At 39.3% G+C, this 27,928-nt stretch overlaps 1 pseudogene; it reads left to right on the forward strand.

Annotated features, from left to right (window-relative positions):
• Positions 1 to 16,219: 16,219 nt before the first annotated feature.
• LOC101322300 (ubiquitin-conjugating enzyme E2 variant 1 pseudogene) lies at positions 16,220 to 17,757 on the forward strand (annotated as a pseudogene).
• The last annotated feature ends 10,171 nt before the right edge of the window (positions 17,758 to 27,928 follow it).

The raw sequence follows: 27,928 nt of genomic DNA on the forward strand, positions 1-27,928 counted from the left end.
CTTTGAATTTTAATCTGACACTAATGAACCCTTCTATGTATACACTAGGGAGTGATTATTATATAGACACGAGATGATCAATCAAGTTTTAGTCACGTTGCATTGAGAAGAACATAGGATGTTAGGGTAGTTTAATTGGTTGTGATGTATATCTTGTAAAAGTGATTTTGGTACATGTGTACGTGGAATTTTCAAGAAGATGAATTAACAGTCACACACTGTTGCTACATATTCAATATACTATATATATGTGTGTGTGTATATATATATACATATATATATATATATATATATATATATATTTTACTTCTTTGCTGTTTTCTAAAAGGTAACATGCAAGAGTTGTTCTTGAATCCCAAAACAGTCCATTGAGATGACTGGGGTGGGGAGATTTGTCCTATGTCAATGTAAATAGCATCTAGCAGTAAGGAGAGAAGTAAATCAATACCATAATTTTTATTTATTTATTTTATTTTTTATTTTATTTTTTTGTTTTTATTTTATTTTTATTGTATTTTTTTAAACATCTTTATTGGAGTATAATTGCTTTATGATGGTGTGTTAGTTTCTGCTTTATAACAAAGGGAATCAGTTATACATATACATATGTTCCCATATCTCTTCCCTCTTGCGTCTCCCTCCCTCCCACCCTCCCTATCCCACCCCTCTAGGTGGTCACAAACCACTGAGCTGATCTCCCTGTGTTATGCGGCTGCTTCCCACTAGCTATCTATTTTATGTTTGGTAGTGTATATATGTCCATGCCACTCTGTCACTTCGTCACAGCTTACCCTTCCCCCGCCCCATATCCTCAAGTCCATTCTCTAGTAGGTCTGTGTCTTTATTCCCGTCTTACCCCTAGGTTCTTCATGACCATTTTTTTTCTTAGATTCCATATATATGTGTTAGCATACAGTATTTGTTTTTCTCTTTCTGACTTACTTCACTCTGTATGACAGAGTCTGGGTCCATCCACCTCACTACAAATATCTCAATTTCATTTCTTTTTATGGCTGAGTAATATTCCATTGTATATATGTGCCACACCTTCTTTATCTATTCATCCGATGACGGACACTTAGGTTGCTTCCATCTCCTGGCTATTGTAAATAGAGCTGCAATGAACATTTTGGTACATGACTCTTTTTGAATTATGGTTTTCTCAGGGTATATGCCCAGTAGTGGGATTGCTGGGTCATATGGTAGTTCTATTTTTAGTTTTTTAAGGAACCTCCATATTGTTCTCCATAGTGGCTGTATCAATTTACATTCCCACCAACAGTGCCACATAATTTTTTAAATGTGGAAACTTCTCTTGGACTTGGAGGATGATTCTGGATTCCTCTCTCCACTGGCAGGCATCTGAAGTACAAGCTATTCTAGTTAATATTTATTGTCAAGTGATCTCCCAAAGTCCTATTCACTGTCAGAACCATATAGCAAATAACTCTCAATCTTTATTTGTTTTATGATATTTGAGCTTCATATTTTGCCTAGTTTAGAAATATGATATTTATCTGAATATCTGAAATGGTCCCCAGTGTAGCCAGACAGCAAGAAATATCTGAATCCTCAAGACTTATGGATCTATGTCACAAGGCACCAAAAATGTCACAAAGACGTAAGAGGCAAGGTCATAGTGTCAAATGCTCTCTGCTCACCCATCATTTGTGGATTATTTTAATATTGTAAGGGATTTGAAATTAGATCACGAGCTTAAAATGTTCCTTTGGCAGTTTTACTTTTTTCAATTTCCTATAGAAATGTTGTTCAGAATGTCTATCTTTATATAGCTATGGTCCTAGTTCTTATGATAACCTATGGAGCAACATGAGATCAGTAAAACTTTAAAGAGTCTTCAAGCACGACCAGTCCTCGTTTTATTTTATTTTACTTTAAGAATCCAGTGGTGTTGGGAAATGATTCAGGGAGAGGAAAGCTTTGCATTGTATATTGTCACTATTTCTTTGTCCAACACTTGTGAATATCAATGCCTCTTAAAATCAAAGGGCATCAAATCAATTCAGAGACTAGAGCAGTTACACGGGGAGTAGGGGGAGTAACCAGGAAGAGGTCTACCCATGTCCACAAACAACTTCTTATCTCAAGAGGACAAGAAGAACACTATATTGTGTTGATGTTGGTTGCTTCATATAGAAAAAGGAATCTGAAAAAGCAATAAAAGGTTTTACTTGGAGTTTCTTATTTGAGGGTCACTAATTTGTTCATTACTATGTGAATTTCCTGCAGAATGGAAGATACCAGTTTTCTGGGAATCTTATCCACATGAAACGTACACTATCCTTTAAGAAAACACATATGCTGATTTGGAATTTGTAGATTCAATGAACCTTGGTCAGGTATCTATCAATTTGCTCATGTGTTTATACCTTACTTAAAAAACAGGTGTTAAGTACTACTCCAAGCTAGTTTCTGTACTCAACCTTGAGATATAAAAACAAGTGAGCCCTGATCAAACCTTTCCTGCAAGTGCTCCCTGACTGGTGGGGAAAACAGGTGTAAGCAGGTAGTTTCCAGATCATATGGAAAGTGCTGTGGTTGAGACCTTGGTGTGGAAACACGGAGGTGGGGGCTTGACTGGGGAATGAGAAAAGACTTCAAGGTACAGATTACTTTTGAAAAGAATATTCCTGGATGTGAAGTCTTCCATATGTAGAAGGGATTGTGAACTCTCAGACTGGCATGTCCAGGAACCAGTAAAGCAATGGTTGGAGCTCAGGATAAATGCGTTGGAGATTGACAGAAAACATGGGAAAAAATGTAGGTGGGAACAGAGGAGCTTAAGGTAATTCACATTCTTAGCTCAGGAAATAAAGGGGTTAGAAGATGGGTAAATATAGGACATTTATATTGAAATGGCCAGTTAGCAGGTGGAACTTAGAACATGGCTTTGAATCTGACATAAATTTTGTGACTTACTGGTGAATTGTTATGAGTCAAAAGCAAAGCTATACATGATAATGCTTACAGAAAGTTTATAAAAGTGGTGGTTCTTAAACTCTAGTATGCATTAGAATTATCTGAGTTGATTGCTAAAAATGCAGGTATAAGGTTCACCCTCTTTCATTGCAATTCAGTGTATGTGGGGCTAGATTAAAGAATCTATATTTTAACAAGTTCTCCAGGTGATTCGAAAGTTCACATGTTGGGACAAAATATTCAAGAGAAATAGGGCACGAATACAACCCTGAAAAACAGACATTTAAAGAGCAGTGAACAGACAGAAAAAGAGGCAGTGGTGTAAACTGAGAAGAAACTGGTTAGAATGAGAAATATCTAGATTCTGCTTCTGGGGTGAGGGTACATCAGTCAGGGGTCCTGTCCCCATTAAGCCAACCACAGCAAGGCATAGATGCTGAACAGACTGGACAACATGGAGTATTCCCTGCCCCCCCCCAACCCTCCCCCCACCCCGGGAAGGAAAAGGTTAAGAGGGGATTATAGAGAGTCTGGGGAAAGTTTTGAGATTTATCTAATCTCCCTGTAAATATCTTACTGAAATTTACTTGCAGTAAGAAAAAAATGGCATTTATTTAGGGTCTTCCTTCTAACCAAAGTCAATATTATAAGGTTTCTTTGTGGCAACATAATTTAGTCTTTTTATTTCTAAAAAGGTCTTCTTTTTGCCCTTACTTTTGAATTACAATTTGCTGGGTATAGAACTCTGGGTTCATATAGTAATTGTTTTTCCTCTCAGAACTTTGAGGCTACTATTCCATTTTCTCTGTCCTTTCTTGTTGATAATGAGAAATACACTTCAAATTGCCATTACCATTTAGATAAACTGATTTTTCTTCTAGCTTTTAAATTTTTTTCTTTTATCCTTGATTTCTTGAAATTTCTCTATTATGTATCTACCTGTGGATCTATTTTTTTAAAAACATTTATTCATTTATTTATTTTTAATTATTTTTGGCTGCGTTGGGTCTTCGTTGCTGCACGTGGGCTTTCTCTAGTTGCGGAGGGGGAGGGCTACTCTTCGTTGCAGTGCCTGGGCTTCTCATTGTGGTGGCTTCTCTTCTTGCAGAGCACGGGCTCTAGGCGCACAGAGGCTCAGTAGTTGTGGCACACAGCCTTAGTTGCTCTGTGGCATGTGGGATCTTCCTGGACCAGGGCTCAAACTTGTGTCCCCTGCATTGGCAGGTGGATTCTTAACCACTGTGCCACCAAGGAAGTCCCTGTTATTATTATTTTATTTTTACTCTTCTACTTGATAGTCAAAGTGCATTATTGATTTGAACACTTTTGTCTCTCTTCAATGTCAGAAAATTCTCAGCTAATATCAAATATTCTTTTCATGCCATTGTCTGTATTGTCTGTATGCTAGGACATGTTTTCAAAGAGATTAGTGAAGTTTAAGTTTAAAAGAACTCAATAGATCTTGTGGGAATATTAAACTGCTCTTGCATGTATCTCTTTTATCTTTTTACTAAGTGGTAGGTGAAGTGTTCAGTGCTATCAGCCAGGATTAATCTTTTCAGTGGTGTTCTGTTTAGAGTTTATCCTGTCTATTAATTTTATTTTTATTATATTTTTGTTTCCCATATTTCAATTTAATTCTTTTTTACACCCACCCTCTTTTATGTATGTAACTTTTTGTGTAATATTTTCTTGTTCTTTTTATGGATGTTAGGTCCTCACACCTTTGAGTATCCCAACCATGCTTATTTTAAAACATTTGTCTATTTCATAACATTTACATCATTAGAAAATAACTCCTGTTCTAAGGTTTATTTTTTTTGGCTCTTCCTTAACATTAGATTTCTTCATGCATTTTAGAGTTCCAGATCACAGGCTTATCTAAGGGAAACTTTCTTTTTTTTTTTTGCTTTGCATTGTTTTCTCTTTCTCTCTCTAGGTTCCTTTCTCTCTGACAAGAAGTTGTGAGGCTGCTTCCATGAATGTCCTGGGGCCATTAGTTGAGAAACAGCTCTCATAATGAAGGCTTGGGCCTCCTCCCTGGTAGGGGTATGAAGAATATACAGAAATGGTTAGTGAGCCACAGGCAGCTCTGTCCTGAGGCTATGTCCATATTCTCAGGGTTACATTACCTGGCAGCTCCATGTAAGTTGTAGCCCCAGGCAGCAGTTGTCAGTATTTTTTTCACCTTACTTTTATGACTTATAGCCCCTGGATTTATGCAGTGAAGCTGACTCCGTTTTTCCATTTCACATGGAAGACCTCTAGTCCTTCTTTTCCCAAAGGAGGTGAATTTATACCTCCCGCTGCCTGCTTTGGAATATGGATCTTCAGCCTCACTTTATAATTCCAGCTTTCTGTTTTGTCTCTGGTCTATGAGGATGTTTATCTTATCTGAGGTTCTCTGATTCTTTTTTTATTATTATTATTTTTTTTGCAGTACACGGGCCTCTCACTGCTGTGGCCTCTCCCGTTGCGGAGCACAGGCTCCAGACGCGCAGGCTCAGCGGCCATGGCTCACCGGCCCAGCCGCTCCACAGCACGTGGGATCTTCCCGGACCGGGGCACGAACCCGCGTCCCCTGCATCGGCAGGCGGACTCTCAACCACTGTGCCACCAGGGAAGCCCTCTTTTTTTATTTTTATAATTTATCTTTCATTGACAAGTTTGTAGAGTAAAAGGGGATACATCAATGACAGAATGTGTGCCATTTTTCCTGGTGTTTCTGGGATAATTTTAAACTACACATTCTATTCAAGTTTTGCCAAATTAATTGATGACGGAAATCCAACCACTTTCAAGTGAAAATGGCTATGGAGTTTCCAGAATTTTACACATATAGATGATAATCAGTTACTAAAATTATTTTTGCTCTGTTTTAGGAGATGCTTAACATTTAATGAGCTATGTAAAATTTTCCAATTCAATCAACTAGTTAAGGATATTGGAACTGGTTCCTCCTCATCAGCTATCACTGAGAAGAGACTTGGTCTCCACATTTTAGGATTAGCTAAGTAATTTGCTATGCCCTTTTCTGCCAGGGTTAGCATATCCTCACTGAATATCAAATGGTTGGATCTTTATATCTTTGCTTATAAATTAACATGTTCCTGAGTAAAACTCTGTTGTGAAGACTTAAAATACTGTGTTTTATAGAGTTTTTAAACTGAGGGCCTTATTTAAAATTATATCTACAGGGAGACAGTTCTTCTCTATTATAAAAAGCTCTTCATTAATCGAAAGCAAAACATTAGCCAGTAATCTAATGTGGCTGTGGGTAAGGCTGCATTTTAATGCTTAGAGAGGTTAGCAATTAGTCAAATGAACTAAGACTACAGTCGGCCCTCTGGGCATTCTGCACGCACCGGTTCTACTACGTTTATGACTCATGGCGGGTTGAATCTGTGGATGCAGAACCTGCAGATATGGAGGGCTGGCCGGAGGGCCATCTCTGGGACTTCAGCATCCCTGGATTTTCGTGTCTGGAATAGGTCCTAGAACCAACCCCCTATGGATACTGAGGGGAGGGATGACTGTATGATTAATGGATTAATTCACACCCCTGGACCTCAAAGGTTCCCCTGACCTCAGGTCCCTGACCACATGAATCCCATTTCTCCAGGCAGCCAGCGGGGCCCTGCTCCCTTTGTGTTTCCATCTGCTGAGATTTCAAGGGGATGAGCCTTACTTAGCTTGTCTGTTACTGATCTTGCGCCATGATCTGGCTGAGGACGTTACCCCCTCTTCTCCAATGCTTCTTTTTTCCTTCTCTGCATAGATTAGATCTTCCTCCAGTGTTCAAGCTGTATTCACACTCTGCACCCTGACTTAACTCAGCCAGGTCCATGTTGGACCTGAAGCTTTCTCACGGCTCCTGCCTCTCTCTCTTACCTTTGCCAACGACTGGCCTCTCCTGTTTCCCTCCATCATGCCAGCCCTGAAGATAGGCATTTGGCAATTTATGTCCTATGCCCCTGTCTTACATTGCATACCAAAGAAGAAAACCCTTAGGCAGGAATTTGAGGGCAGGTAGTTTATTTGGTAATTGATGACAGGAAGTGCCATTGGGGAAATGAGACAGGACACAGGAAGGGACGAAGCCAAAGGAAATATATGCTCTTAGACGTTAGTAATATGTACAACTGTGGCTCACTTTTGCTGGGGGTAGGGGGTGTGTCTGGAAGCCAGAATAGAACACATCTCAGAGTTACCCCCCTCCCTTGAGTTAGGTCTAGTATTTATCCTCCGCTTCTCATTTGTCATGGCTTAGGGCTGTTCCCTAGTAGCATTATCTTTCTAGGGGCATTAACTTACACTTGTGTGAAAGAAAGTCTTTAGGCAGAAGTTTGCAGTGAGGCATGGTTGTCACGTGCTTGACACTGACTGTTGAGGGAGTACAGGGGAGATACTAACAGAGGCTGATGAATGACTTTCATCCCCTACTACTGATAAAGAAACTTTTGCCATCTATACAACACATAGATGAGGGCATCCCCACTCCATGTATAAGCTATCCAGGAAGTGGTATTTTTCAGACTCCAAGAAAGGGTTCATCTATAGTTATGTGCCTCATTCATGCCTGTGATTCTCTTCTTACCAATTTGTTTGTGTAGTGCATCATAGCTTTCAAAAGCTAAATGTCACTGGACTCTAGATCTAAGTCCTCAATATCCACGTTCATCCTCCTGCATGACCCCATAGTTAACTGGATAAAGGGCAGGGAACTGACGTTGGAAAAAACCATCAGATTCTTTTGTAGGAATTCGGCATTGTGATGGGAGAATCTATTTTGGTACCAAATATTCAGTTGGGTAAATTTGGGAGTTGTGAGACGGCAATGTATGCATCAATAAATGATGAAAACCATCAATAAGGCCCGACTTCAGACAGAGAAATAAGGTAACTGTACAGAGAGAGACAAATTGCAGCTGCTATGATGTGTGTTGCTTACTAATACCATTCTAGTGGCTTGTTCGTATCACTGGGGATGTCTGTCTGTATTGCATATCTTTGGGTTTGATGTATTATTCCTGGATCCTTCTGACAGATTTCTTCTTTACATTTAAAATTCAGGCACTAATTCTTTACTCTGAATGAGCTTACCAGATGGATTTCCTTCTGAATCTGTTTAAAGAAGAAGCACAAGAGTACTAGGATATGGATAAGGGATACAGAAGGTTCATGGCCTCCACTTTTACCACACCAGGGTCAGACAATCTGGGGTGAGGTGGTCAAGTATATAACCAGACATAGAACAAATACCTATGTAATGTCCTTTTTCTATATCTGAGAGAAATGCTTTTTAGTGGAGATTTATGGTATCTTCATCCAAGAGAATCTCAGTATTACTCATTCATAATATTTCTGAATGCAATTTCTGACACACTTTACAAACGCATTGTGAATATGATTTTTTAAAATAAACTTTAAAAAAGATTTTAAGGAAATAGTAGATTTGCATGCAGTGGTAAAAATGAAAGATTACATATACATTTTGCTTAGTTTCCCCAACAGTAACATCTTACAAAATTATAGTATGATATCATAACCAGAATATTGACATTGACACAGACTAATCCCATCACTACAAAGATGTCTCATGCTGCTCTTCAATGGCCAAGCTTACCTCATTCTCATTCTTACCATCTCTTTCAAACTCGACAACCACTATTCTATTCTCCATTTATTTCTACAATTACATCTTTTCAAGAATATTACATAAATGGAATCATACAGTATGTGACCTTTGGGTATTGGCTTTTTTCACTCAGAACAATTCTTTGGAGATTCATCACGCTACTGTATCAACAGTTTGTTCCTTTTTATTGTTGAGTAGCAGTCCATGGTAGGGATGTGCCACAGTTTGTGTAACCATTCTCCTGTTGAAGAACATCTGAGTTGTTTCCAGTTTTGACTTACAAATAAAGCTACTATGAACTTTCATGTATAGGTTTCTGTGTGCACAAAAATTTTCATTTCTCTAGGATGAATAGCCAACAGTGCAAATGCTGAGCTGTATGGCAGTTGTATGTTTAGTTTTATAGGAAACTGCCAAATTGATTCCAGAAAGGCTGTGCCGTTTTACATTTCCTCCAGCAACATCTGTATGAGCAGGTTTCTCCACAGCCTCTCTAGAAATATCGTTGCCAATATTTTTAATTGTAACTATTCTGATCGAGGCATGGTGGTATCTCATTGTGGTTTTAATTTGCATTGTTGTAACATCTCATTATGAACATCTTTTCATATGTTTGTTTTCCCTCTATATCCTCTTCATGAAGTGCCTCTTCATATCTTTTTAGCATTTTCTAGTCAGATTTTTTTTTTCTGGTTGTTGTTTTACTGTTGAGTTTTTTTATATAAATTTATTTATTTACTTTTGGCTGCATTGGGTCTTCGTTGCTGCACGCGGGCTTTCTCTAGTTGTGGTGAGCGGGGGCTACTCTTCATTGCGGTGGCTTCTTGTTGGAGAGCACGGGCTCTAGGCACACAGGCTTCAGTGGCTGTGGCATGTGGGCTCAGTAGTTGTGGCTCATGGGCTCTAGAGCTCAGGCTCAGTAGTTGTGGCGCACAGGCTTAGCTGCTCCGTGGCATGTGGGATCTTCCCAGACCAGGGCTCGAACCCATGCCCCCTGCATTGGCAGGCGGATTCTTAACCACTAGGCCACCAGGGAAGCCCTACTGTTGAGTTTTGAGAGTTTTAATATATTGTAGATAGTAATCCTGTGGGCAGATATGTGGTTTGGTTACAACTATTTTCTTTCAGCCTGTAGCTTGTGTTTTCATCCACTTAACATAGTGTTTTTATAAAAAAAAAGTTTCTAAATTTGATGAAATCTGTTATTAGTATTTTCTTTAATGAATTTCTTTAATGGATTGTCCTTGAGCATGTTAAGTCTAGGAACTCATTGCTCAGCCTTAGACCCCAAAGGCTTTCTCCTTTGTTTTTTCTAAAAGTTTTATAGTTTAAAATTTTATATTTGTAATCCATTTTGAGTTAATTTTTGTATATGGTATGAGATTTAGGCTGAAGTTCATTTTATATATTTGTCTGTAGATGTCCAATTGCTCCAGCATCATTTGTTGAAAAGGTAACTTTTTCTTCATTTAATTGCTTTTGCATCTTTGTCAAAAATCAGTTGAGCAACCAGCATTTCCCATACTCTTTATATAATAGCTCTAAGCATTGTACTTAAATCATTGCTAAAAACTTTACAAAAATGTGTTAGCTTTAGTGTTCTTTAACAAATAATTATTTCATCTTTACTGATCATAAACTTACTCACCAAAGTATAATAGCCAAATGCTTTGATTAAATGAAGCTTAAAATCAAGTGTAATACCCATAATTCTGTAAAAAAATGTCTTAGTTTTGCCTCAATATTTATTTCCATCTTAGATAGTCAATAATCACATTTCTTCTGCAGTGACTTCTTATACTGAAATAAATGACCTAAGGATGCCTTATTGCTGACATAGATCAGAGTTAGTTGCTAATGAAATAACTCCTTTTTAAGTAACTCCAAATAAATCTGCTGATCCATAAAAGATTCATCTTAAAGGAATCCAATTCATTTTCTGCCTCTACCACTTCCATGGACATGAAACATCTTTTATATTCTACCTTGTTTCAGCCATTCAGCTACTCTCTCTATCCTAAGAGTAGCACCTGGTTTGTAACAGTCTGTTCTAACTGGGAGAGATGATACATTTAGTAAGATGTCATGACCACAATATGAAGGACAGACCCCTCTCAAAAGAAAAATGGTATTCAAGAATGTCCTCTGGTGTAAAAATTAATTCCAGGAAATTAATTCCAGAAATTAATTCCAAGGGTTTGCTCCATTTCAAAGATCAGAAAGGCAGTGTTGAAAAAGAATTCCAAAGACAAACAAAAGCCATGACTTAAGCTTCATTCCTGGGAATTAATTCCCTGTGTCATTTTGTATCTGGGGCAACAGAGGATGGTGCAGTACTTTAGCAAAAGCAAAATGCAACACCTCAGCAGATGTCTTCATAGCCGGAATCTCTTCAGGTCAAGAGCACCATCCTATCTTGTGTACCTTTGTAGGATAGTCCTTTCCAGGTAGATAATAGTAAGCTTGAATTTTTACACCCATGAAACCAGCTCCTGACATCAAGATATAGAACATATCCAGCACTCCAGAAAGCTCCCTTGTGCCCTCTCCTAGCTAATATTCCCATTCAGAGTATGGCTTGGAAATGGAGGCCATGCCTTTTTTCTGGGTCTGCATACAATGATAGAATATGTGTAGGGAAAAAAAAAAAGACATCTGTCTGGAAAAAATTATGAAATAACGTATATATAGACAATTTTTCCTAAATCTCAGGGAAAAAAAGATGCCTATTTTGTTCAGCAAAATGTTTCCAGCATTGGATAAAGCTAATAGTTATTTAAATGGTTGTTTTTAAGGAGTTGTGTAAGTTGTGATGTCTATTGATTGTTTTTAAGTTGTTAACTTGTGTATTTATGAGTAGAAAATTATTAGTTATATGACTGAGTATTCAACTCAAAATGTGGGTCATGAGATGTTGCTGCTTCCATGTGGCACTGTACAATAAAAAGAGATGACACTAAATCTACCTTTAAGCATCACTTGTTCCTGAGCAGAGCACTGAAAATATATTGCCCATGGAGAAGCTCCAGAAATATGACCTGATGACTCAGAAAAGCTTTCATTCTCTGGGACCAAGTTTACACACTTTGAAATGAATGAGCCTGTCTGGAAGTGTTCATTCAACAGGGCATTTTGACAATTTTGCATAATCTTTTTATTTCTATTTTTAAAAAATATTTTAGTAAGCAAACAGATCTTAAGGGTAAAGCTTGATGGATTTTTACCCCTTGAAACCAGCACCTGACATCAAGATATAGAATATATCCAGCACTCCAGGAAGCTCCCTTGTGCCCTCTCCTAGCTAATACTCCCAAAAGTTTTGGCTGTTTTTGAACTTGATATGAAAGGAATTATACAGTTTGTCCTCTTTTGTGTTTGACTTTCTTTTGCTCAGTACTATGTATGTGAGTTTCATCCATGTATTTGCATATATCGGTAGTGTATTCTTTTTATTGCTGAGTTATATCCCATTGTATGAATATATCATATGTATTTATCCATTCATCCATGGTTGCACATTTGTGTTGTTCTCAGGTTTTGGCTGGGAATATCATTTTTTGTCCATGCATTTTGGTACATGTGTACACATTTATGTTTGTGTATGTGGCCAAGAGTGGAATTACTGGATCCTAGGATATTTGTATTTTAGCCTTGCCAATTGCTGTTAAACATTTTTCCAAAGTGGTTTTACCAATTTATTTCCAACCAGCAGTGTGAAAGAATTCCAATTACTCTACATCCTTGTCAACACTTGGCATTGTCAGTCCTTTTAATTTTAACTATTCTGGTGATATCTCATTGAGGTTTGCAGTTGCAATTCTGATGACTAATAATATTGAGCAACTTTTCTTATGCTAACCAATCTGTGTTGGATGCAAATCTTTTAATATAAAAAGTACCATGAAGTAGATGTTTTTATTTTTCTTCTAGATCTTAGATAAAAACAGCTGTCAACTCACAAAATTTCCTAAAACTATTCATTATTATCCCAAATTAATAAACTTGAAGAAAAGAAACCAGAATCACATTTTAAAAAGCCACAGGTCAGTGATAAGAAAGTACTATAACTGCCAAGTTTCATCTCAGGTAGCTTTTCTCTTTTTGTTTTTTATTCTGTGCTAATCATAGAAAATCCAGGGTATAATGTTTGTCACAAATAATCAGAGAGGTACATTATCACACTATGTATATCAGTTATATCTCAAAAGGTGATAACTGTTAGAGCAGTGTAAGGGTTTGGAGTTTAGGATAAAATTTCATAAGATGCCAATGTTAAGTGGCATTTTATTTGACACATGTAGGTATTTTATACTTTTATATTTCTGAGTACTGGAGCATAACTGCATGTGAATTACCCATAAATGTATAATATAGAGAACTATTTAGAGACACATGGTACTATATATGAATATTCATCTAAAAAGCTCTTGAGGACTTCCCTGGTGGCGCAGTGGTTGAGAGTCCGCCTGCCGATGCAGGGGACGCTAGTTCGTGCCCCGGTCCGGGAAGATCCCACATGCTGCGGAGCGGCTGGGCCCGTGAGCCATGGCCGCTGAGCCTGCGTGTCCGGAGCCTGTGCTCCGCAACGGGAGAGGCCACAGCAGTGGGAGGCCCGCGTAACACCCCCCCCAAAAAAAAAATAAATTAAAAAGCTCTTGATAGTTCATTAAACTTCACAGTTTGTTGGCGGCACATAAATGGCAAAGACTATCCACATTTCTGAAAGCAAGAGACAGTCTCAGTGAGACTTAGGTCATAAATGAAGGAAGAACTCCATACTCTAGCATGAACATTGAATCAGGTGGTGATGTTGAAATCCTTATGGCAATTAATGTCACTGGAAGTTTGACTGAAAATACAGCCACCTCCACTCCACCAGAAGGTCTGAATCTTACTGGGCAACTAACCGCTTAACATTGGCCCACAAGTACTAACACTGTGTCACTGTTACTGGCTACATATATAGAAATAAGTGCAGCCAATTTTGTGCTTGCTAAAGACTGAATGTTTGCATCCTCCCAAAATTCGTAGGTTGAAATCCTAATCCCCAGTATGATGGTATTTGGAAGTAGGGCCTTTGGGAGGTGATTAGGTCGTGAAGGTAGAGCCCTCACGAATGGGATTAGTACCCTTATAAAAGAGATTCTAGAGGGATCCCTCATCCTTCTACCATTTGAGACAGAAAAACGGCTGTCTATGAGCCAAGAAATAGGCTCTCACAAGACAACGAATCTGCCAGAGCCTTGATCTGGGACTTTCCAGTCTCCAGAACTGTGAGAATAAATGTTGTCTAAACCACCCAGCGTATGGCATTCTGTTACAGCAGCCTGAATGGACTAAGAGAGTGCTTTTGCCTTAAATCAGATGAGTTTGGCTTTAATTAATGCAACTGAATGATGATGATCAACAAGGTAAATTCTGGAGTCAGACTTCCGTATGAGTCCTGGGTGAATCACTCAAGAACCATGTGAGCCTCCTTTTCCTTCATTGTAATAAAGAAGCTGGTAAACAACTGTCGCTACCTTTTCGTAAAGTTGTAAAGATAATCTACATTAAATAAAACCACAAAATGAAAAATTCTAGAGTAACAATACAAGACCTTGTTCTCATTAGACATTTTTGACATCTAAGAAAACCTGTCCCCAAGAGAAAAGTGCATAAAAAATAAAGTGGTATGTTAAGAAGTTCTTTAGATTGGCTATTGTTGGATGGTTGGTGTTCGATGGATTTATGAGTTCCTTATACATAGTCTTGGGTCCACTTTTGTGTATTTTCAAAATTATCCAAAATATAAAGTTAAAGATGTTCATTAAAGTAAAATAGAATAGAAACAGAGGAAAATGCTGCAATTCAGTGGTTCTCAAAAGTGGTCCCTGAGACCAGCAGCATGAGCAGCTTTGTGGGATCTGGTAGGAAATGCAAATCTTCAGGTCCCACCCTGAAAACTCAATCAGAAACTCTGAGGGTGGGACCCAGTAGTCTGTTTTTAAACATGCCCTCTAGGTGATTCTAATGAATACTAAAATGTAAGAACCACTGATGTAATGAAAATAATATTGGTCCAAGAGTTAAGAGATATGAACTGTAATTCAGAATTAATTGGGTTTGTGATCTTGGACAAGCCACCTGCCTTCTTTGAGCCTGCTTCCTCATCTCCAAATGAAGTCTGGATTGTGTGATCTTTTGGGCCCTCATTTCCAAGTGCAGTTAGAAAATATCATTTCATAAACAGAAAATATTTCAGATTTCCCATTATAAAGGGCATTGGTGTTTGGATTTTACTATTAAGTCTAGATGACTTGGGTTGATTTACTTGTGTTTTTAATGATTCTGCATTATATTTGATACAGAGTGAGAACTTATACTGTCTATAACTAAAATACATTTGAGAAATTTACACGTAAGCTCTGAGTTATAACTATTTATTAATAAAGTCTTAGTATGAATCTTAAAAGTGTTTTTAAAGGTATTTTAAACACCAAAGCTTGTCAGATATTTCTGCAAGTCTGCCACATTCCTCTATTTCATAAAGAGATGTTAAAAATGCACAGTGTCATGAAACTTGGGGCACTCTGAGTTATCCTTAGGGTGGGCAGAGAGGACATGAACTGAGGGGCAGAGGTTAGGAATAAATTCTATGAAGTCCCACCATCAATTGCCAGGACCTTTCTGGAGCTGAGCATTTGAAAATATAAGCTAAGTAATTAGGAACATGAGGCATGTTAGACTTGGAAGGGTATAAGCAAAGACCACATTCAGAAGCAGAGAGAGAAGCCAGGAGGTCTTTTTTTTTCCAGATGTGATCAGGCTACAAGGAGGAAGGCCAGAGCTTCCTTTGCTGTCATCCCATGTAACCCCCCAGATGCCGATAGCACTTCTTGAGACTTGAAGACACCAGGGTCGCTCTCAGAATTGAAGCCTTGCTCCTTTCAATCATTATTAAAGAGCAATTTAATGGGAAACCAAGAAAGCGTCATGTGACTGGGCCCTCAGGGTTCAGAGAACGTAATATCCAGGGCTGAGAAAAGGGGTCAGTCCTCAGTAAGAATCCAGAGGAAGGCAATTCCTTCCCAGAGCGGTCTATTATTTGTAGGTTTAGATTGCAGGGGGCTTGAGGAACAACATGGCAGTGAGTTTCCTGGGTCTTTTTTTTTTTTTTATCACTTCCATACATTTTTGTGACAGGATGCTACAAAAGCTTCCAACCCAGAACTGCCAACAAGCACAGATTAAAACAAAACAAAACAAAAACCTGCTTTCCCTAGCTGAAGGCCCAGAAAATGGGTACCTTAACAACAGAATCCTTTTTGGTAATAGCTACCCTACTGCAGCGCAAAATACATGGAACATTGGAAAAACTGTACCCCTTCCCCAAAGTTCCACTGAAGCCAAACACAAGCAGATCTTTCACTCTGCCACTCCTCCCTGCACCACAGAGAGGTGGCAGCCCTCTGATTCCCCTGCCCAGTGGAGTTGGCAGAGCTGAGGGGGGTGCTAGTCATCTATCCTCTGCCCAGCATAGGCAGGCTGTGCACCAATTCCCCTACAGGAAGAGTACTGGCGAAGCTGAGTGGAGATCTGATCTTCCATTCCCCCACCGGCCAGAAGCAGGCGTTATTACCATTCTCCCTCCCCCCCAGGATGGTGTCAGTGGGCTCCAGCAGTGAACAGACTCTCCAGATCTTCCTGGAAGAAATAAGACTAAATGAGGTGGTATGAGGCAGAGCTAGTCCCCACTAGGCTTCATAGCCCTTTCCCTGTGTCTGTGGAACACAACGGGGAGCAGATTCTCAACTCCCCCCACCACCAGCAATGAGGTAGATGAGGTGATGAGAGGTGGAGCCGGCAGACACTCTATTTCCCTCTCCTCATGTAGTGCCAGTGGGGTCCAGCAGGGAGCTGAGCTTCCACATTCACTCAGCATCAACAAGGCAGTGAAAGTCAGTGTCACACATTTGCTGGGAAGATGTCAGCAGAGGGAAGGGCTGGCTGAACTTCCACCTCAACTGTCTTCAGTGAGGTGTAAGTGCTCTGTTCCTCTTTTGTAAGGGTGATACTGGTCGGGTCCAGTGGGAAACTGAACATAACCCCCACCTGGACCTCATGCTACACCTCAACAGGTGTAATAAACTCTGATCTAAATCTCACACCTTATACCAAAAAAAAAAAATTCAAAATGTTCATGCATTTAAATGTAAAACTTAAAACTATAAAACCTTTATGAGAAAAGAAATACTAGGAGAAAATCTTTGGGATCAGGTCTAGGTGAACAGTTGTTAAACTTGATACCCAAAGCATAATCCATAAAAGGGAAAAATGATAAATTGGACCTCACTAAAAATATAAACTTTTGCTCTGCAAAAGACCCTGTGAAGAAGATGAAATACAAGCTTAAGACTTGGAGAAAATATTTCTAAAGAAGAATATGACAAAGTAGTAGTATCCAGAACATATGAAGAACTCTTAAAACTCAATGGAAACAACAAAGGAAAAATCCAATTAGAAACTGGGATAAAACATAAACAGACACTTAACCAAAGATAATATTCAGATGACAAAGAAGCATAAGAAAGATGTTTGACATCATTAGCCATTAGGGAAATGCAAATTAAAACCACTCTGAGATATCACTACATGTCTATTAGAATTCCTAAAATTAAAAAAAAAGATAGTGAAGGAGCGACAGCAACACAAGGTGGCAGCCACAGCAGGCTCGCGACTAAAAGTCCCTCGCAATTTCCAACTGTTGGAAGAGCTCAACGAAGGCCAGAAAGGAGTAGGAGATGGTACAATTATCTGGGGTCTAGAAGATGATGAAGACATGACACTTACAAGATGGACAGGGATGATCATTGAGCCCCCAAGAACAATTTATGAAAACCAAGTATACAGCCTTAAAATAGAATGTGGAGCTAAATACCTAGAAGCACCCGCCTTTGTAAGACTTGTAACAAAAATTAATATGAATGGAGTTAATAGTTCCAATGGAGTGGTGGACCCAAGAGCCAAATCAGTGCTAGCAGTATGGCAGAACTCATATAGCATCAGTTGCCCTGCAAGAGCTTCAGCGCCTAATGATGTCTAAAGATAATATGAAACTCCCTCAGCCGCCTGAAGGACAGCGTTACAGCAGTGAATCAAAAAGAAAAACCACCAGCCCTCCCTTACCCCCCATTTGATTTAAACAGTCTTCATTTTCCACAGTAGTAAATTTTCTAGATACGTCTTGTAGACCTCAAAGTACTGGAAAGGAAACTCCCATTCAAATGCAGTTTATCTTAAGATACTGTAAATGTGATACTAATTTTTTTGTCCATTTGAAATATATAAGTTGTGCCATAACAAATCATCCTGTCAAGTGTAACAACCACTGTCCACATATGAACTTCTGGGATCAAGAAAGTGTATTTAAATCGATTCCCGTCATAACCAGTGGGGCACATCTAACTCAACTGTGAAAAGACACATCACGCAATCACCTTGCTGCTGATTACATGGCCTGGGGTCTCTGCCTTCTCCCCTTCCCCTCCCCCTGCCTCCTCCCTCCCTGCAACAGCCCTCCAGCTGAGGGTGGCTTCTTAGAGTAGATGTGAAGGTTTCAGGTCACAGCCTGTGGGACTCCTGCTGGGTGTGTGTGGGTGCTTCGTCTGCACGCCTGGTTTCTTTCTTTAAGTCTTAAATGCTGCCCCCCTTCCAAGCCACCATCCTCTTCCCACTCTCCACTACCACCCTTGGCCGAAGCATAGATTGTAACCCCCTCAGCTCCCCTCTGAAATTGGCCTTTGGTGAAGAATTCAGGGCTTTCCCCATATCTTCTCCCTCCACCTTAATCGAGCATGCTGCTTTGTCCTTCCTCCTCCTCAAGTCCCTTTTGGCACCATCACCTCCCAGCACTTTCCATGACACTTCCTTGCTTTAATCAGAAGCCATCAGGTAAGGTTGGAAAGCGTCTCTGACCTCCCTCATTTAGTTTTGGAACCACACTTTTTACTCTCCACCAGCCTGGGAAATGAATATTGGGTGCTAAGCCCTGCCACCCTCTGCTGTCGTCATCAGCTGATGCATTTTTTTAGCTCAGGTTTTGATAAGGTGAAAAGAACAGTCACCAGGGTTACTGAGACCTGCCAGCTCTAAAGTCCTTGGTGGTTAAACTTGGAGAAAGGCCACAGAAGACACTTGTAGGCACACACAATCCCTCTGAATGAACTGTTTTCTTTTCCTGTAATTGCTTTTGCTTTTAAAATTTGAAGAAGTTTTAAACAGGGCTCTCACTGGGTCATCCTTGCAATCCATTTGGGTCTAGTTTGGAATCTGACAACTGGATCAAAAAGAACCTTAGATTCAATGCATACTTTGCTGCTTCTCACGGTCCTCAGCAGGGATAAGAAAGAACTTGTTTGTACCCCAAGTGGATCCCCAAAATTGGTGGGCTTGACTTCCTGGCAAATTGCTGCGTTTTTCCACTTTCCTGTTCAGGACCACTAAATGCTGAGATGTGGATGCATACCAAAAGAAAAGCAATTCATTGTATTCTAAGGGTTTTTCTTTTTTTTTTAGTGTTTGTATAAAACCACCTTTTGAAGCAGCAACCATCAAGTATGAAAAGCAGCTGATGTTACCATTAATCTTTTTCTGGGGAAACCCTTAGTTCTAAGGATTTAACGTCCTGTAAGTAAAGTTTAACGTAACAGTATTCCATAAGCAGCCTTTTCATTTTTCAGACCATTGCCTGATTTTAATATAATAAAAAGAAGTGTGCATTAATATTAAAAAAATAATAGTGACAGCACCAAATGCTGACAACAATGAAAAGAAACTGGAACACTCAAACGTTGCTCGTGGGAATATAAAATTTTACAGCCCCTCTGGGCAACAGTTTGGCACCTTCTTATAAATCTAAACATGAAACTGCCATATTGCCCTGCAAATGCAATCTGGGTTATTCATCCCAAAGAAATGAAAACTTATGTTCACACAAAAATCTGTACACAAAGGTTCAGAGCAGTTTTATTTGTAATAATTGAAAATGGACACAACCCAGATACCCTTCAACTGGTGACGGGTTAAACTAACTGTGGTACTTTCATCCCGTGGAACACTTCTCTCAAATAGAAAGGAATGATCTATCGATACAGGCAAAAAGAAAAGTACACAGAGTGAAAGCACCAATCTCAAAAGGTTATGTGCTGTATGATTCTATTTATATAACATTTTCGAAATGACAAAATTGTAGAGATAGATGACAGATTAGTGGTTGCCAGAGGTGAGCAATGTTGTGGGATGGGATGTTGGCAGTGATAAGACTGTTCTGTATGTTTACTGTGATGGTGAATCTACAAACCTACGTATGTGACAAAATTGCATAGAACTAAACACACACACACGAACAAGTAATACTGGGGAAATCTTGCAGGGTAAGTAATACAGGACAGTATTTCAAGAGAATAAAATTTTATAACATTGGTCCTTGCTACTCAAGAGGTGAGCCTGGGACCAGCATAATCAGCATCAAATGGAAGTTTGTGAGCAATGTAGACTCTTGGGCCCACCCCAGACCTACTGAATCAGAATGCCAGATCCCTGGGCAATTCGTACACACATTCAAGTTTGAGAATCACTGGTCCATACTTTATAACAAGAGTTAAAGGCTCAGCTCCAAGTCTCTGGATGCTTTTATGAGTATAGGCACCATGTCTGTCTGTCTTCTGCGGTACTATGCCTTTTGCCTAACACAGTGCCTGGCACATAGTAGATGCTCAGTAAGTAGTTTCTTTTTAAATGAATGAACTCAGTTCCCATGTACCTTGTAACATCTTCCCAGGTCTGGAGACGGGTCTCTGCTCTTAGTGACAGGACACGCTGTACCTGAGAGAGTACGACATTTGTACTCATTAAGCCTTTCTAAATTCAATCTTTCTAGTACTGACTACATTCTAGATACTGTGCAAGGTATGGGGGAACGCAGATTTAATGTATTGTCTTTAAGAAGAATTACCATCTAATAGGAAAGGCAGATATGGAAATAAGTATTATTTGCTGTAGCAGAGTTTATTATCTTCACCTCCTTTAGCAAGAACTTCCAGAAACCTCTTCCCTCCAGAACTCTACTGTGGACTTGCAAATGAAGACACCTGGGTATGGAGGAAGGCATACTGGACCAAGAACAACAAGACTGTGTGTGCTACAGATTGGGTATTTGGTCTTAGGCAAGTTATTTCACTTTGTAACTTTCATTATCTTCAGCTGCAAAACAAAGATGAAATCATCTCCATGAGACTACTGAAACTATACATTTGGAAATACTGTGTCAACTGAAAAGTAAAAGACCTCTAAAACTTAAATGATTTTTGTTATAAGAATATTCTGGAAATAAGTTCACAATGCTCGGAGGTGGAAATGGCATTGCTCTTTCTATGAATCTGATATAATATGATAGAACACTCTTCAGTCTATTTTAAGCAATTATTTCTTCATAGATAGTATGACTATCCATGCTACTTTTAGGTTTATAATTTATAAATATTTGTAAATATATATTTGATGCAATAGAGTTAGCATCATCATTTTCTCTAGCAAGAGCTTTCAGTTACTTCTCTCCTCCAGAACTCTATTCTGTATTCCCAAATTAAGACACTGGGATGTGTGACATATAAATAATATTTCAAATAGTTAACTTCCTCAAAGGGACCTTTTAAATATTTGGGACGCAAACACACTCTGGGCATTAACAGCCTTTAATGATCTGGTACAGGCCACATGCAGTTTAGGCGGCTTCCTTCCCAGACATGCCTGTTACGTAAGGCTGAGTTGATAATGAGTAAAATTGTTTCTGGTATTTCAACTCACCCTCTAAGTTCTCTTGAGATATTCTGGACAAAGCCCAAGATTCTACAAGTGGGTCATTTTCAGCTAGGTGTAAGCTTTCAACTCACAGGGAACTTGACTACATACATCAGTTACAGACGGAGAAGAAGGAAATATGAGCTTTAAAATATCGACTCAAAAGGTTTTTGCAAATGCCCTTGGATTTAATGTTATTTGGGGCCTACTTGTCTCTGATGGCCTCAACAATTGGGCAAAACTATTCAAATAGTTCAGTCCTTCCTGGCTTTGGTGATAATGACCAGAAATTAATGGATCAAAAATCATAATCATATTCATGAACACAAGGCTGTGTATTGATCATAAAGTTAGGAAAGCATCACTGCTTACCTTAAGTATGGCAGGGTAGGCCTGCGATAAAATTACAGACACCATTGGAATAAATGAAAAGTTCCAGGCAAAATGCATCTGATTTGTATGTGGGAAAAGCCACATATTACTCTCTGGCCAGGGGTCATCCTGAGAAACTTAGAGCAAGCTTTCCCTGTGTTCTTTTAGAGGGCAAAATAGGAGTCAGTTTTTCAGGATAGCAGGGAGGCAAATTCTCAATCAGTGTAAAAGTGGAACTTAGTAAATATTAACACCTTTAACAAATTGATTAAGCACCTGCTAAGTAACCCAGCCCATTATAGATGCTTGTCATTTATTAGTGAACCAGATAGACAAAATCTGCATTTCATGAGGCTTCATTTTGGGTTTCGAGACACGAACAATAAACGATAAAGATAATAACTAAACTATGTAGCATGCTAGGGAGTGCTAAGTACAATTAAACGATGATAAAGGAATGCAGAAAATAAAGAACGCATATAACTCAGCCACAGAAAAACAACCTGATCAAAAAATGGGCAGAGGAGCTGAGTAGGCATTTTTCCCAAGAAGACATACAGATGGCCAACAGGCACATGAAAAGGTGTTCAACATTACTAATTATTAGGGAAATGCAAATTAAAACCACAGTGAGATATCACCTCACACCTGTTAGAATGGCTGTTATCAAAAATGTAATAAATAACAAGTGTTGGCAAGGATATGGAGAAAAGGAAACCGTCATACACTGTTGGTGGGAATGTAAATTGATGCAGCCACTATGGAAAACAGCATGCAGATACCTCAAAAATTACAAACAGAACTACCATGTGATCAAGCTATCCCACTTCTAGGTAATTATCCAAAGATACAAAAACACTAATTTGAAAAAGTATATGCACACTTCTGTTCACTGCAGCATTATCTACAATAGCCAAGATATGGAAACAACCTAAGTGCCCATCAATGAATGACATATATATATATATATATATATATATATATACAATGCAATACTATTCAACCGTAAAAAAAGATGAAATCCTGCCATTTGCAACATGATAGATGGACCTTGAGGGTATTATGCTAAATAAGTCAGATGGAGAAAGACAAATTATGATTTCACTCACATGTGGAATACAACAAACAACAAAACAAAATAAATGAAAAAAAAACCAAAAACAAACACATAGGTACAGAGAACAGAATAGTGATTACCAGAAGGGAAGGGGCAGGGGGAAAGTGAAATGGGTAAAGGGGAGTCAACTGTATGGTGATGAACGGAAACTAAATTTTTGGTAGTGAGCATGCTGTAGTATAAACAGGAGAAATATAATGTTGTACATGTGAAACATATGATGTTATAAACCAATGTTACCTCAGTAAAAAATAATTTTTAAAAATGAGGGCAGAGAGAATCAATGGGAGTACCACATGGGAAAAGTGAGTTGCAACTCAAAAAGGGGTGGTCAATGTAAAGGTAACCTTTGTACAAAGATATGAAGGAGGTGAGGGAGCAAGTCATGTGGATGTCTGGGATGAGGAATGTTCCAAGCAGAAGAAACCACTGAGCGAAATCCCAACGCGGGAGCGTGCTTGGTGTGTTCCAAGAACAACGCAGAAGCCAGGGCAACAGGAGTGGGGTAAGAGAGGATGAAGAGAAGGAGATGAAGTTGGAGCAGTCACAGAGGGCCAGACCCCGTAACAACTTTGGTTTTGACTCAGAATGGACTAGGGAGGCATTGGAGGGGTTGAGCAGAGTGATGTAATCTGTAATTTTTAAAGGATATCTCCAGCTGTTTTGTTGAAAATCATCTATTGGGGCCTGAGATTGGAAGCAAAGAGGTCAATTAGGAGGTTGTTATTATAATCCAGGCAAGAGAGAATAACCGTGGCTCCAACCAGGATAGCAGTAAAGCTGGAGAGAAGTGGGCATATAGCAGATGTATTTTGATGTTGGAGTTAACAGAATTTCTTGGCAGTTTTGATGAGGCTTGGGAAGGAAAAAGAAGAGCCAAGAGCAACTCTAAGGTTTTTGGCTTGAACAAGTGAAATAACAGAATTGCCCTCAACTGAGATTGTGAGTAAAGTATGTTTGGGGAGTGAAATTTTTAACAAGGAATGAGAGATGGTAACTGGTCTTGTTGCAGTGATCATTTCATAATATATAAAACATACTGAATCACTGTGTGGCACACTTGAAACTAATATAATATTGTATGTTAATCATAACTCAATAACAAAATGAAAAAGAACACACTCAATTTGAAATGTATGTTAAACAAGTATAATTGTTGGATGTACAACTTGTATATATAACTATGAAGTCCAGGATGGAGTTCAAAGCTAGGATATACATTTCAGTGTAGTTAGCAGTTAGATACTATTTAAAGCCATAGGAGTTAAGTTCACCAGGGGCAGGGACAGGGAAGGAGTTGAGTATAATATTGAATATAAAGTTGGGACCAAGGACCAAACCCTGGGGCACTCCAAGGCTAAGGGGCAGAAAGAAGAGAAAGAAACAGAAAAGGACTATATAGCATGAACCCCGTCGTGGTTGCATGGTACTTTCTAAACCTGTTCAGTGTGTCAGCATGCTCTGTGGGTCTGTGCCATTAATTACAATATGGGATGCTTAAACTCCCAACATTTGGTTACACTGCAGAATAAGAAATCTTACGTCCCTTTGCATACAGTGTCTGCCATGCTTGTGGGGGCCAGGTAGAGGTGAGGAGCAGAGGTGGATGTCATATAAAGCTGCAAACTGGTCACCCTCTCAGGATTATCACCTTGTGTAAGTCATGTTGTGCTGGCATCTGGTCTCAGCTTTTCAGGCATAGAAATGAATGCAGTTAATATACCCAAAGACTAGCCACTGCAATGGATTCACACGAAATCACACAAAACTATTATGTGAAAGAGAAGCCAATTTGTTAATGTTAATGGGCAATAGTTTCCCCAGAGACCATCATGTCTAATAAAGCCAGAGGGATGTATTCAACAACAATCCATAGCTTCAGGACTTCCCTGGCGGTCCAGTGGTTAAGACTCTGTGCTTCCACTGCAGGTGGCACGGGTTCAATCCCCGGCCTGGGAACTAAGATCCCACATGCCGTGTGGCGCAGCCAAAGGAAAAACACACACACACACACACAACAACAACACTGTCCAATCCATAGATTCCTTTTTCACACTCCAGACATCCTGGAAGACAAAGTATACATGAATTTGCTTTGTCAGGATAAACCTAGAACAATGTGAGTAAAACAGTTTACGGGGATTTATGCCTAATAATTGGAAGGACCCAAGAAATATCTCTATCCTACGACAGAGTCTCACTTATTCAACACAAGTTGATTGAGCATCTGTGATATGCCAAGTGCTGTCACAGGCAAGGTATCTACTTATTTGGAGTTAACGTTCTTCGAGCAGTGGGAGGTATGGTTGACATAAAACAAACACTAAATAGAATAAGTAAATTTATGGTGATAAATATTATGGAAAATAGTAAAAATTCAAGTGAGGTAAAGAGAACAGAGTGCTGGCCATTTATTCTTAATGTGATCAAAAGAATTTTCAGCACCCTTGGAGATAAAATATGCAGTACCCATGAATTTGTCTGCTGCCACAACTGCATAGAAGAGGAATCCCACTATTTGTAATACTTCATGTAATTCTGGGGCTAACAATATAAAATTTGCTCTAAAAATAGCACCATAGTTTGAGTAGCGAGCAGCTAGATACACTGAAGGGACAAATATTGTGCCCAAAGCCCTGGTAAGAACCAGCTACCTTAACCCTTCTCTCGTTCCATTTTCTGTTTCATCTTGGCATGGGCAAAAGTGACCCATTTTGGGATAAAATTGTGCAGTTCAACTATAGCTTTAGGTGCTCTGAGGCAGAACCAAATATAATCTTTTGTGTGCGTGTGTGAATTTTGCAGAGAGTTTGGCCACATTTAGCTTTTTGCACTTAGCTTGCTTTGAATTGGTCCACGCTAATGCACTCTGCCTCCTCCCTGTCTTGCTCCTAGAACTGTAAGAACTCAAACAGCTGCACCCAGCACAGCAGCCATATATTCTTCTGAAAATCCAGCAGAACACACTCAAAATGAGAAGCAAGTTGTGAAATGTGTTTGAGGCCCGTTATCTCCTCCCTCACATCGCTGTTTATTTTCTTTGGACATTTGCGCAGGGGAGCCCAGGCTTTTCTGATCGCTATAGTCCCAAAGATATGCCGCTGGAGAAGTTGGCAACTGCCTCCACAAATGGTCCTTCACTCTGACCGGGGTCTTTCTACAGCTTATTGCAGTTTGCAGTAATTTTCAGTGGTGAGCATGACAGTACTTTGATTTAGTTGTACCAAAGAAAGCAAAACAAAACGAAAAAGAAAAGAAAAACTGGAGCAGTTCCGATAGAAAAAAAGCTGCTAAGACTTTTTCCCCCCTCCCTACCAGAAGAGAGGACATTTCATACAAACCAAGTTGATTGGCCTTATAAAGCTTTCTCATTACAGGCTAAGCTGGTAGCTAACAGAATTCAGTTTCTCCAATATAGTGTGTCTCCTAAAGGGACAGGCAGCACATGCAATTTTAGGAAGAGATGAGGAAGGAGAAGAGAAGAGGGAGATACTGTTTACAAAGACGCCTACAAGAAAGACCGTAATTAATTAAGGAATACTATCCGACGGGCCTCCTCTGTGTACACTGCAAGGGATGCCGTGAGGAATGGTGCTTTGAGGTGACATAATTGGCAGGACATACACTGCCCACAGCACTCGATGGCTGTTAGGAAATCACATTCCTAAACAAAATTAAAGGAAAATGTTGGAGCCTTTTCATTTCCTGGGCATTATTCGTGTGTGCCTGATAATTACTGATAGCTAGTCAGGACATTGTTTGTGTTCTTTTCTCCTGGGCATTTCCTAATTATGAATAATAATCCCATTCATCATGCACTTGAAACAAGTAAATTATCCCACAGAACATCATAATCAGTTGCATCAAAAAGCCTTCCAGGAAGCCCCCATGTGGCTTTGTTTCAGCTTCCCCATTTGCAGCTCTCCACGGCTCCCCTCAGGAAGTCAGGAATCAATGGCTGTCTCCTAGCACAGAAGGGCATCCATCAGTGACACCTTTGCAGATGAAGCCACATCCTCTGAAACAACTGTTTCTGTTCACTTATTTAGCTTTAATGGCAGCCTCGTGAATCGCCAGACTTGAAAAGGACAGGTTCTTCCTTGGCGGCTACTAAAGGTTCTGACATTCACGTTTCATCCTAGCTGCCACCTGGACCTCCCTGTTGTGGTCAGATGTCCTCATCATGGAAGTAAGCTTCCCCCAATCATAAAACTATCCTCAGTCCACTGATAAAATGAAAGTTGTTATTAAATTTACACAAAGGAGCCTTCCAACCTGCATATTTTTGTAAATAATTATTTTCTATAACCGTCCTCCTTTTCTTCCTTCTTTCTTCCCTTCCTTCTTTTCTGAATTTGTGTTGACATATGAGTGCTTGGCTCCCTCAATCTGTAACATATCTTGCTCCCAGCCTTGCTCTCCAGTGTGGTGGGAGGAAGGTTACCTTGCTGGAGATGTCACTGGAGTGGCAGGTCCCGGAAAATGGCTCTTCAGTCTTTTTTATATACAGCATGTCTTCTTCTTAGCATGGTTTTATTTGAATTATCTCTTACCATTGGGGATTTTTATTCCTTCTTTCATAAAGAAGAAGACAGACAAAATATATTGATTTCAAAACCAGATTCAGAACCACCAGCAATATCAAGTCACACATAGACTGTTTATATGGACATGGAGTAAAGGAAAGAAGGGAAAACATTCTGTAATCAGTCATTCTATTACATACAACATTTACTGTCATCCTCCTGGGCAACAGATGTCCTGTCAGGCCCTGTATTTTTTTGTGTAGGGGGTGAGAAGATATAAATATGAATAAAAGATACTCCTTTGTTGTCAGAGAATCAGCACTTTATTTGATCAAAAAGACGCTGAAATGTGACACAGAATCGAGCCAAGTCACAAAGTGCCTCCAGTTCCATGTTTACTAAATTGACTCTTCTTAACAGTTGAACATGCTGGGTGTCCAGATGGTACTTGGCTGTATAGAAGTGGTAGATGAATATCTAATGAGGCATCACAAA

Source organism: Tursiops truncatus, chromosome X (assembly GCF_011762595.2).
Source record: "Tursiops truncatus isolate mTurTru1 chromosome X, mTurTru1.mat.Y, whole genome shotgun sequence".
Classification (NCBI taxonomy): Eukaryota; Metazoa; Chordata; class Mammalia; order Artiodactyla; family Delphinidae; genus Tursiops; species Tursiops truncatus.